Genomic DNA, 9,052 nt, shown 5'->3' with positions numbered 1-9,052 from the left:
ATCTGTAATTCATTGCTTAAAATATAAAATATGTCCTTATAATATTTAAAATATATAACAAAGATATCAGGTAACAATAAAGCAGTCCTAAATGAGGGCTGTTATTAGAGCTCTAAAATGCAAGTATTATATAAAAAAGAGTCTAAGGTATGTTTATTGTAACTAGAAAAATGGGATGGAGAAATTGATCCTCTCCTTAGGTTAAATATAGGTTTACATCTTTTATGTGTTCTTTTGGTTAAAATATTTAATGAATGTTAAATGCATACGTAGCGCCATAGTTAAATAAAGGATAAGCATGTGAATAACTTGAAATGCGGATCTCTGCCCAATTCATTGTTGTCTCCCTAGTCTCCAACATCATGTAAGAAAAAGAAAAAGGAAACAGACTGAGAAATGGAAAGAAAGTGAAGGGAATCAACAAGAAGAGTAAAGAAAGGGAGTGTTCAATCCCAGGCTGATTAGAAGCATGGCCTGTGGCAGAAAATAAGCCTTGTCTGGCTCTCATACTTAAGCATGTTCCTGGGCCTCATTTTTCTCTTCTGAATAATAGTATTCACTTCTTAACATCCTCATGAAAATTAAATGAGATAACCTCTATAAAGTATCTGGCATAAAAGAAACAAAAATGATAATTAGTATATCTGGCAAAATATATCATAGGAGTAGTCAATCTTGAAGCAGGTTTTTTCCTAAATCCTTGTTAATAACTTGAATGAAGGAATCAAGATCAAGCCAAACTTATCTGACAAAGGAATGGATTGAGTTCACAATTTAAAATCACCATATTACAGAGGCAAATAACAGAGTTAGAAACAGTGCAAATGCAGAATAAGAAAGAACTGACTAAAGACATTTTTTAAAAGAGAAATAAATAATAAATGAATAAAGTAGGCCACAGTAGGCAAGCTAAGTATAATTATAATAAAATGTTAAATTTGAATACTTAGCAATTTGTAAGTCAGCCTTTCTTTTCATTGTGCGTTGAACAATTACTCATAAGAACCCTGGGTCCTGCCTCAGTTACCTGAATTTTAAAACATAAGCTAGCACTGAGAAATGTTTGAGAATATGTGATATAGAATCAAACCCGTATGAGGAAAAGACAAATATTTTAAGCTCTTTGACTTGGCAAATACACTGTTAAGTGATACGATTAGTAATGCTTTGTTTTTTTCTCAACAGTCAAGTGAGTTGCCAAAGCAAATATATCACCGAAGTTTGACAGGAAAGAAAGACTATGCAAGACCACTGTAATAGAGATGAGATGCTAGAACTCTGTGCTGAAACAAAGGGTGAGTTGGGGGTGGGGGTGTGATGTGGTATAATAAGAAATATATACTTGGTCTGTGTTCTCAGTTTCTGAGAGTGTTCCTAAAACTCTTGTAGGTAAGGGTGTTGGGGGAACATTTTGTTTTAACATTTGGTCTTTTGGCCACAGTTACCAACACAGAGCTCCTGAGACATTTGTAATATCCTGAATGATAGGCGGGAGTGACATAGAACTCCTAAACCTCTTGAAATTTCCTGGGTTATTTGAGTATCTTTTGTTCTAAAGACATGCTTCATAGTTGACTCCTGGATGGAAACAGGTCGGCAGGAAAATGAACCATGTGATTAGAGGGTTCCCACAGCCTGACTTTCGCTCCCACAGCCTGACTTTTAGCAGGGGAGAGGGGCTGAACATTGAGGTGGTCACCAGTGTTCTACTGATGTTGTCATCATGCCTAGGTAATGAAGCCTCTATAAAAACCCAAAAGGACAGCATTCAGAGAGCTTCCAGATTGCTGAACATGTGGTCATCTCTGAAGGGTGGCATACTCGGAGAGGGCATGGAAGCTTCAGTCCACTTCCCACATACTTTGTCCTATGCTTCCCTTCTACGTGACTATTCATCTGTATGCCTTGTAATATCCTTTATTAATATAATGAAACAGTAAATTTAATCAAGTTATTTCCCTGGGTTCTGTGAACCACCCTAGCAAATTAATAGAACCTGAAGAGTGGGTCATGAAAACCCCAATTTATAGTTGGTTGGGCAGAAGTACAGTTCACAGCCTGGGTCTTGTAATTGGCATCTGAAGTAGGGTGCACTCTTTTGGGACTGAGCCCTTAACCTGTGGAACCTGAGTCTAATTCCAGGTAGATAGCATCAGAAGTAAATTCAATGATAGGATAGCCAGTTGGCATCTGCTGGAGAATTGTCTGTTGTGTGAGGAAGAATTCACACACATTTCGGTGACCGGAAGTGAAGTGTTTTGTGTTGCAGTGGTGAATTGAGTGTGAATAGAGAAAATACTTTGGTTTTTCTCATCTCCTACAAGGGGATGGAGAGTTAAGCACTATGGTAAGCTAGTGGAAAAGTACTGGAAGACATTAGTGATCAATGGGATTTATGAAGCATGTTGAGTCAATTCCTGAGTGCAAATGTTTCTCTCTGTATTTAAGCCATCTGTGTTTCATAACTGATGCCCATGGAAGATAAGCTGCTAAACTTCTAGGAAGATAGCGTCATTATCTTTTATAGTGATTACACATCAAAAAATGGCCCTCAGGTCCTTAAGACAGAGATTCCTGGGTTGTAAAACTGGCAAGAGGCTTTTAAAATAATTTGCTACTGCACAGCTGTAGTCCCAGCTACTGGGGAGGCTGAAGCAGAAGAATCACTTGAACCCAGGAGGTGGAGGTTGTAGTGGGCCGAGATCACACCACTGCACTCCAACCTGGTGACAGATTGAGACTGCGTCTCAAAACAAACAAACAACAACAAACAACAAACAAAGGAACAAAATTTGCATCTCCAGTGAGCAGAGAAAGAATTTACAATTACAAGTCATATAAAGAAAATGCTCTAAGAAAAGGGAGGTCAGGGACTAGAATCAAGAATGAGCTCATCTATAATTTAGTCAAGTGAGAAGACTGTTAAGGTCATCTTGGTCAGAGAGCTTGTTTACCATGTCTAAAATAAGGCAGTAAAAGAAAGATAAGGCAGAAAAAAGAAAAAAAATTAAAAAAAAGTAAAGAAGTACAGCAGAAAAGAAAATTAAGATCTTAAGAATTAAGAGAGATTTTAGTTAGAATATCAAGATTCTTAAAATGAGTTGTGGTTTTGAGTCTGTTACATGTGTAATAAAATATTGGAAGACATCGCTTGGAGGAATTTTATAGTATCTATCTGTGATAAGCAAAACAGCTATTTTCCTAGATGTTTTACATTTATTACTCCTGAAGGGTGGCAAAGTAGACCAAGGAATCTTTCCTTTTGTGCTGTATAATTTAATGAAAATATTAATCACCTTTAATTTACTAACCCTAAGCAAACAAACTATTTGCATGATCACTTCATAGAGTCATGGCGTATAGTAACTCAGGGTAGAAATCAAGCTCTTATTTAGTATGATGAAATGTACCTTCCAGTTAATAAGAATAGTTGACATTCATCGAGCATTCACACTTGCCAAACAATGTTGTAGACCTTTTTTGTACATTTTATTAAAATTTACTCCTTAGAGAAACTTACATATTTTCACGCTTTTTATTGTCATTTTGCATCTTTTATGATTAGAATTAGGAAAGAACATACACTAGTAAATTTGAAATCTAGGCTGCAAACCCAAGCAGATATTACTTCAAACCCCATGCTTTTTAGCATGAGTTAGGATTTGCAGTACTATAAGAATAAAAAAATATGGGACTGTCATGGGCTTGAGGAATGTGGAAGAATGGTCATTTCCAATAAGTAACAGGGATTCCAAGGTTAACTGGTGTAATCTTTTTTATTCATTTAAAGTAGTCATGCTTATTTCTTAGACATTTCCTGCTGAAATGACACATTTGAAAATATTGTGGATTTACTATCTATATTTATTATTTCATTTTTGCCCACACTTTATGACATGGTAATATGTTCTAGTTACAAGCCAATTGAAAGTCAACCAGATTAAAAAAAAAAACAGTGTTTCTCTTTGGCTTAGTAACTCATCAATATAGGAAATTGTGTCTGCTCTCTGAGGTTGAATCTTGAAAGGGTCAGTAGTCTCTGCATTGTTGAGATGTTATTTTCTACCGATAAAACAGTATTTAAGTAATTACATGATATATTTTTGGAGTAGAAAAAATTGCTAGAAGCAGAGAGAGAGAGATCATTATGAAATGATATTTCCATATTATCAAGTCTCGTTTTACTCATAGGTGCCATCGGTCTTAATGATAGTTATCCTCTTTCAACTCATGGCAATTTTATGTTGCTGATGAACATAATGTCCACTATACAACAGTGTAAATTCATATGTGTTGTTCCATTTACTACTTAACCTACTAATAAAAGGCCATGTTATAATAATTCACAAAAGACAGTTTAGAAAGAGTATCAGAACTCAATACTTAGTTCTTTTCCCCAAAATAGGTGATTTGGCTTATGTATCAGGCATCCTCAATGGAAATAGTCCTTCTGAAAATGGCTTCTTAGAAATACTTCATGCCGGGTGCAATGGCTCACGCCTGTAATCCCAGCACTTTGGGAGGCTGAGGCAGGTAGATCACAAGGTCAAGAGATTGAGACCATCCTGGTCAACATGGTGAAACCCCATCTCTACTAAAAATACAAAATTTAGCTGGGCTTGGTGGCATGTGCCTGTAATCCCAGGTCTTTGGGAGGCTGAGGCAGGAGAATTGCTTGAACCCGGGAGGTAGAGGTTTCAGTGAGCCAAGATTGTGCCACTGCACACCAGCCTGGCAACAGAGCAAGACAGTCTCAAAAAAAAAAAAAAAAAAAGAAAAGAAAAAGAAAAAGAAATACTTCAGAAGCAGAGGCACAAAAGCTATTGTTCTGGAAAGAAAACTTGGGATTAAGCAATATCCTAACAATAACACCGTGGGGATTTCTGTGGCTCATTGATGGAAATGATTCTCATAATCTGGTGAAATCATTCAAGTGGAATTTACATAGACATTCTGTAGTTGCTCTTTCTTAAGAAATTTGAAATAGTACTTTTGGACTTCAAAACCTTTAGCCAGATAGTTAAAGGTGAAGTAGAAACAATTTTACATTTTTTCTATGTCATGTGTTTATGGTGCTTTATTTATAACACTGATATCAAATTGCCCATTCATTGCTTATTGTTTTATACAAAGAAAAGCATACATCTAGATTAAATGCTACTACTTCCACTCCAACCTAAAACTCTACTTCAGCATCCTTTTCAAAATCAGTCAACCCACTGGCCCTGTGAAGCCATCCTGGCTGGCCTCCCAAGTCCTGATGGGCGGGGAAACTGCCCTGAGGAGGCTGGGAGGGGAGGGCATGATGCTGAACTTTTGTGTAGCCCCCAACTGCAAGCAGAGGAGCATGTAGTTGGACCTGGCCTTCTTCAAATTCCTGCATTATCAGGTCAGAGCCCAGAAGTGAGTGAAGAATTGTTGCAGAGCAGACTTAGAAGATAAAATGCCTGACCAACTAAATCAACATTATTGATCATGTGCCAAATACTTTGAGACCTCTGTGATCTGTAGAAATGTAAATTTTACAAAAACATCAGAAAAATTCAGAATGATTGGGTTATTGTGTTTCTCAAAATTAATTGAAGCAGATACTTGTGAAGTAATTGGGAGAGTCCTTATAGGACTGTTCTTCAATACAATGCAATACCAAAAATATTTGATCTTACCAATCATTTAAACAATTCAAATAATAGACACAGAAAATGAATAAAAGAATTGAATGAAGATGAAATCAAGCCAGTGAAACAAAGAAAAAATTGTGAAACTTCTGAACAGGAACAAAAACATAAACTAACAACAGCTGTGCTCAGAACCCTACTGCAGAAGAAGGGGATGAAGAGCAAAATGAGGACATCTTACCTGTGACCCTTGAAGACAAGGAAAACAAAGAATGCCTAAAATCTCTATTTGAAGTCTTGATTGTTATTGGAAAACAAAATGTGTCGCTGAATGGACATGAGGCTAATGAAATCCCAGGAGGTCTCTTTACTCCAGATAACTTTCAAGCACTGCTAGAGTGCCTGTTAAATTCTGGGGCGGAGGTCCTGAGAAAATGCTTTGAGACAACAGCAATTAACACATTGTTATGTTCGAAAACACAGCAGAAACAGATGCTAGAGATCTGTGAGGGCTGTATTCATGGAGAAACTCTCAGAGAAGTGAGAGACTCACACTTCTTTTGTATTATCACTGACAATGTAGTGGACATAGCAGGAGAGAGCATCTAACCTGTGTTGGTGAGGTTTATTGATTAATCTCATAAACTGAGAGGAGCTTGTAGACTTCCTGGCTTATGAAGCTGATGCAGAAATTTTGGCTGTGAAATTTTACACTGTGACAACTGAGAAGCAGGGACCAAATATGGAGTATTGTCGTGGCCAGGCTTACATTGTTTCTAGTGGATTTTCTTCCAAAATGAAAGCTGTCACTTGTAGAGTTTTAGAGAATTCTAGCAGTGACACTCCGCAAGCTATCTACACACTCTGATCTTATTGTTCCTTAAATATGTGTTGGGCTAAATCAGTACCTGTTATGGGAGTATCTGTTGCATTAGGAGCAATTGAGGAAGTTTATTCTTTTTACCATAGATCACCACAACTGCTTGTAGGACTTTACAATGTAATTTCTATTCTTTTTCAGAACAGTGAAGAAAGGGGTAAACAAACTGAAGGGAATTTGTCATTTTCAGTGAACAGTCAGAGATGATGATTCTGAAATTTTAGTGGACCTCCTGCAAGTACTTGTTTTATGTTTAGATGGTGTAAGTGACACAAATATTAGATGGTATAACAGTGTATCTGCCCAAACATTTGTACTCTGCAGTGTAGTAACAGATTTTGATTTCATGGTTATTATTGCTGTTCTTTAAAATGTCTTAACTTTTACAAGAGTCTTGGTAAAAAAAAAAAAAAAAAAAAAAAAAAAAAAAAAAAAAAAAAAAAAAAAATCTCCAGGGGAAAACTTCTGATGTCTTCTTTGCAGCCAGTAGTTTGACTGCTGTATTGCGTTCACTCAATGACGTGATGAAAAACATGAAAGTTTATGAGGAGTTTTGATTTGAGGAAGCCATGAATTTAGCAGCCAGACTTGATATTCAGATGAATCTCCCTGGGAAATTCTGCAGAGCTCAGCAAGGTAACTGGGAATCTCAACTAACCTCTAAGTTACTGCAAAGAAACCTTAAGTGTTCCAACAGTGGAGCACATTATTCAGGTACTTAACAATATATTCCCAGAACAGCATCTCAGAGCTCTTAAATACTTAGCTCTGGGATCCTCAGTCATGAGATAACTCAAATTTCATACATCAAAGGAACACAATGCTGACCTGTACAGAAGTAACTTACCTAGTCACGTCAAGCTCTCAGCCAAGCTTCATTGTTGGAGCATCAAATGGAAACACATAAGGGAAGATGTAAAGCTTCCATTCACCATTTACGAAGTCTTCAATCTGCCTGACATCAAGTTTTTTCCTAGTATGTATGCATTGCTGCATGACCTGTGTATTTTTCCTGTGATGAAGGTTGAGAACGAGTGGTATGAAAGTATACTTGAGGAACACTTTGACCGACCAAATTTAAAGGTAACCATGCTTTGCGTAACATAAATTTTGATATGAAACATGATCTGAATGTAATGGTGGACACACACATTAAACTCCATACAACTATGTCAGAACTTCCTACAGATAATTCAAAAACCATTGAAAATACCTAGGGAACTCTTAAAAATAGGCTTTCTCACATTTGATATTTGGGAAAAAATCCTTAAGGTGTATGTAGGCCACTTAATCACTAAATATCTTTGCCTGTAGGCCTCCATTGACTATATTAGCCATTGATAATCTACCCATTTAAATGATCCCTATTTAAACTCTCATGCTTTGAAGACCTATCTGTTCTTCCAGAAAAGAACATTGAAAGTGCCATGTTTGAGTTCTGTGTGATCTCTTCTAGTAGCACTCTGGAATTGTTTTAGTGAAGTGATTTTAGACATCATACTTTTTGTCACAGTAGATCTCTAGTTCTTGGGGGTTGACTTATCAATTCTTTGAAGAAATATATTTTGAGGAAGTGTGGGAGAAAGGAATCCATTTTATAAAATGTTACAGTGAAGCTGATTGATCTTTGATTAATAAGAGATTTTAGTATGTTGTTAAACATCCGTACTGGACAGTTAAATTACCAGAGATAGAAGCTTGTGAGCTTGCCAAAAAAGGACTTCACTGTAGATTTTATCTCTCTCAAATGAACTTAAAGGAATGAATTACAGTTAAAATTAGAATGGAAGAGCCTGCCATTGTTGTTCAACATCTGATTGTTGCTGTTTACATTCTTTTGTGGAGCCTACATCTTCCTAAGCTTTGTAGCAGGTATATGTTGAAGTCTTCTGTTTCATGGTTAAGGCAGAATCAGAGGCTGGGGTACTGACAACTGACTTGTCTGTTTTTTTCTCTATTTTTCCATAACTATATCTACTGCCTCATCTTTATAAGCAAAACCTGGGAAACTTACAAAAGCAAGTGCTTTGTTGTTCATCTAGAAATAATATAGAAAATTTTGTTGTTACTTTTGGTGAAGAAAATCAATTTGCATAGGTTATTTCAATTTAAATGTGAATTTTATTTTTTAAAAAATCAACTGTTTAGGCAGGCAACAATAAACATTTAGAGATGGCATTTGAGTTGACACTTGTCTACTATATTAACATAATATTTGGACAAAAAGAAACATAAGGAAACATTATCTATAATATGTGCTTATTATTTTACAGTGGTCTGTGGGGGAAACAGGAATCTGCCAAACACAAATTCAAAATGACAATATGATAGGAGAACAAAGATAGCAGTACTTACCAAGACATGCAAATGTATTTTTGTCAGATCTTCCATAGCCACAGGGTTCACTTTGCTGTACATGATAAATCACAGATTCTCAGATCTGAAGGCCACCTCCTCTGCCCTCAACCTGGTACATGAGTCTCCTCTCGCTCTCCCTTAAAAGTGAATATTCAGGTACTACACTGGGATCTGCACAACCTTGGGAAGTTGCAGC

At 36.5% G+C, this 9,052-nt stretch overlaps 1 pseudogene; it reads left to right on the top strand.

Annotated features, from left to right (window-relative positions):
- Positions 1-5,305: 5,305 nt before the first annotated feature.
- On the top strand, positions 5,306-7,869 carry LOC123568849 (52 kDa repressor of the inhibitor of the protein kinase-like; annotated as a pseudogene).
- The last annotated feature ends 1,183 nt before the right edge of the window (positions 7,870-9,052 follow it).

This window comes from Macaca fascicularis, chromosome 14 (assembly GCF_037993035.2).
Source record: "Macaca fascicularis isolate 582-1 chromosome 14, T2T-MFA8v1.1".
NCBI lineage: Eukaryota > Metazoa > Chordata > Mammalia > Primates > Cercopithecidae > Macaca > Macaca fascicularis.
Note: the sequence above shows the minus strand (reverse complement) of the source record. Positions and strands in the feature narration are given on the sequence as shown.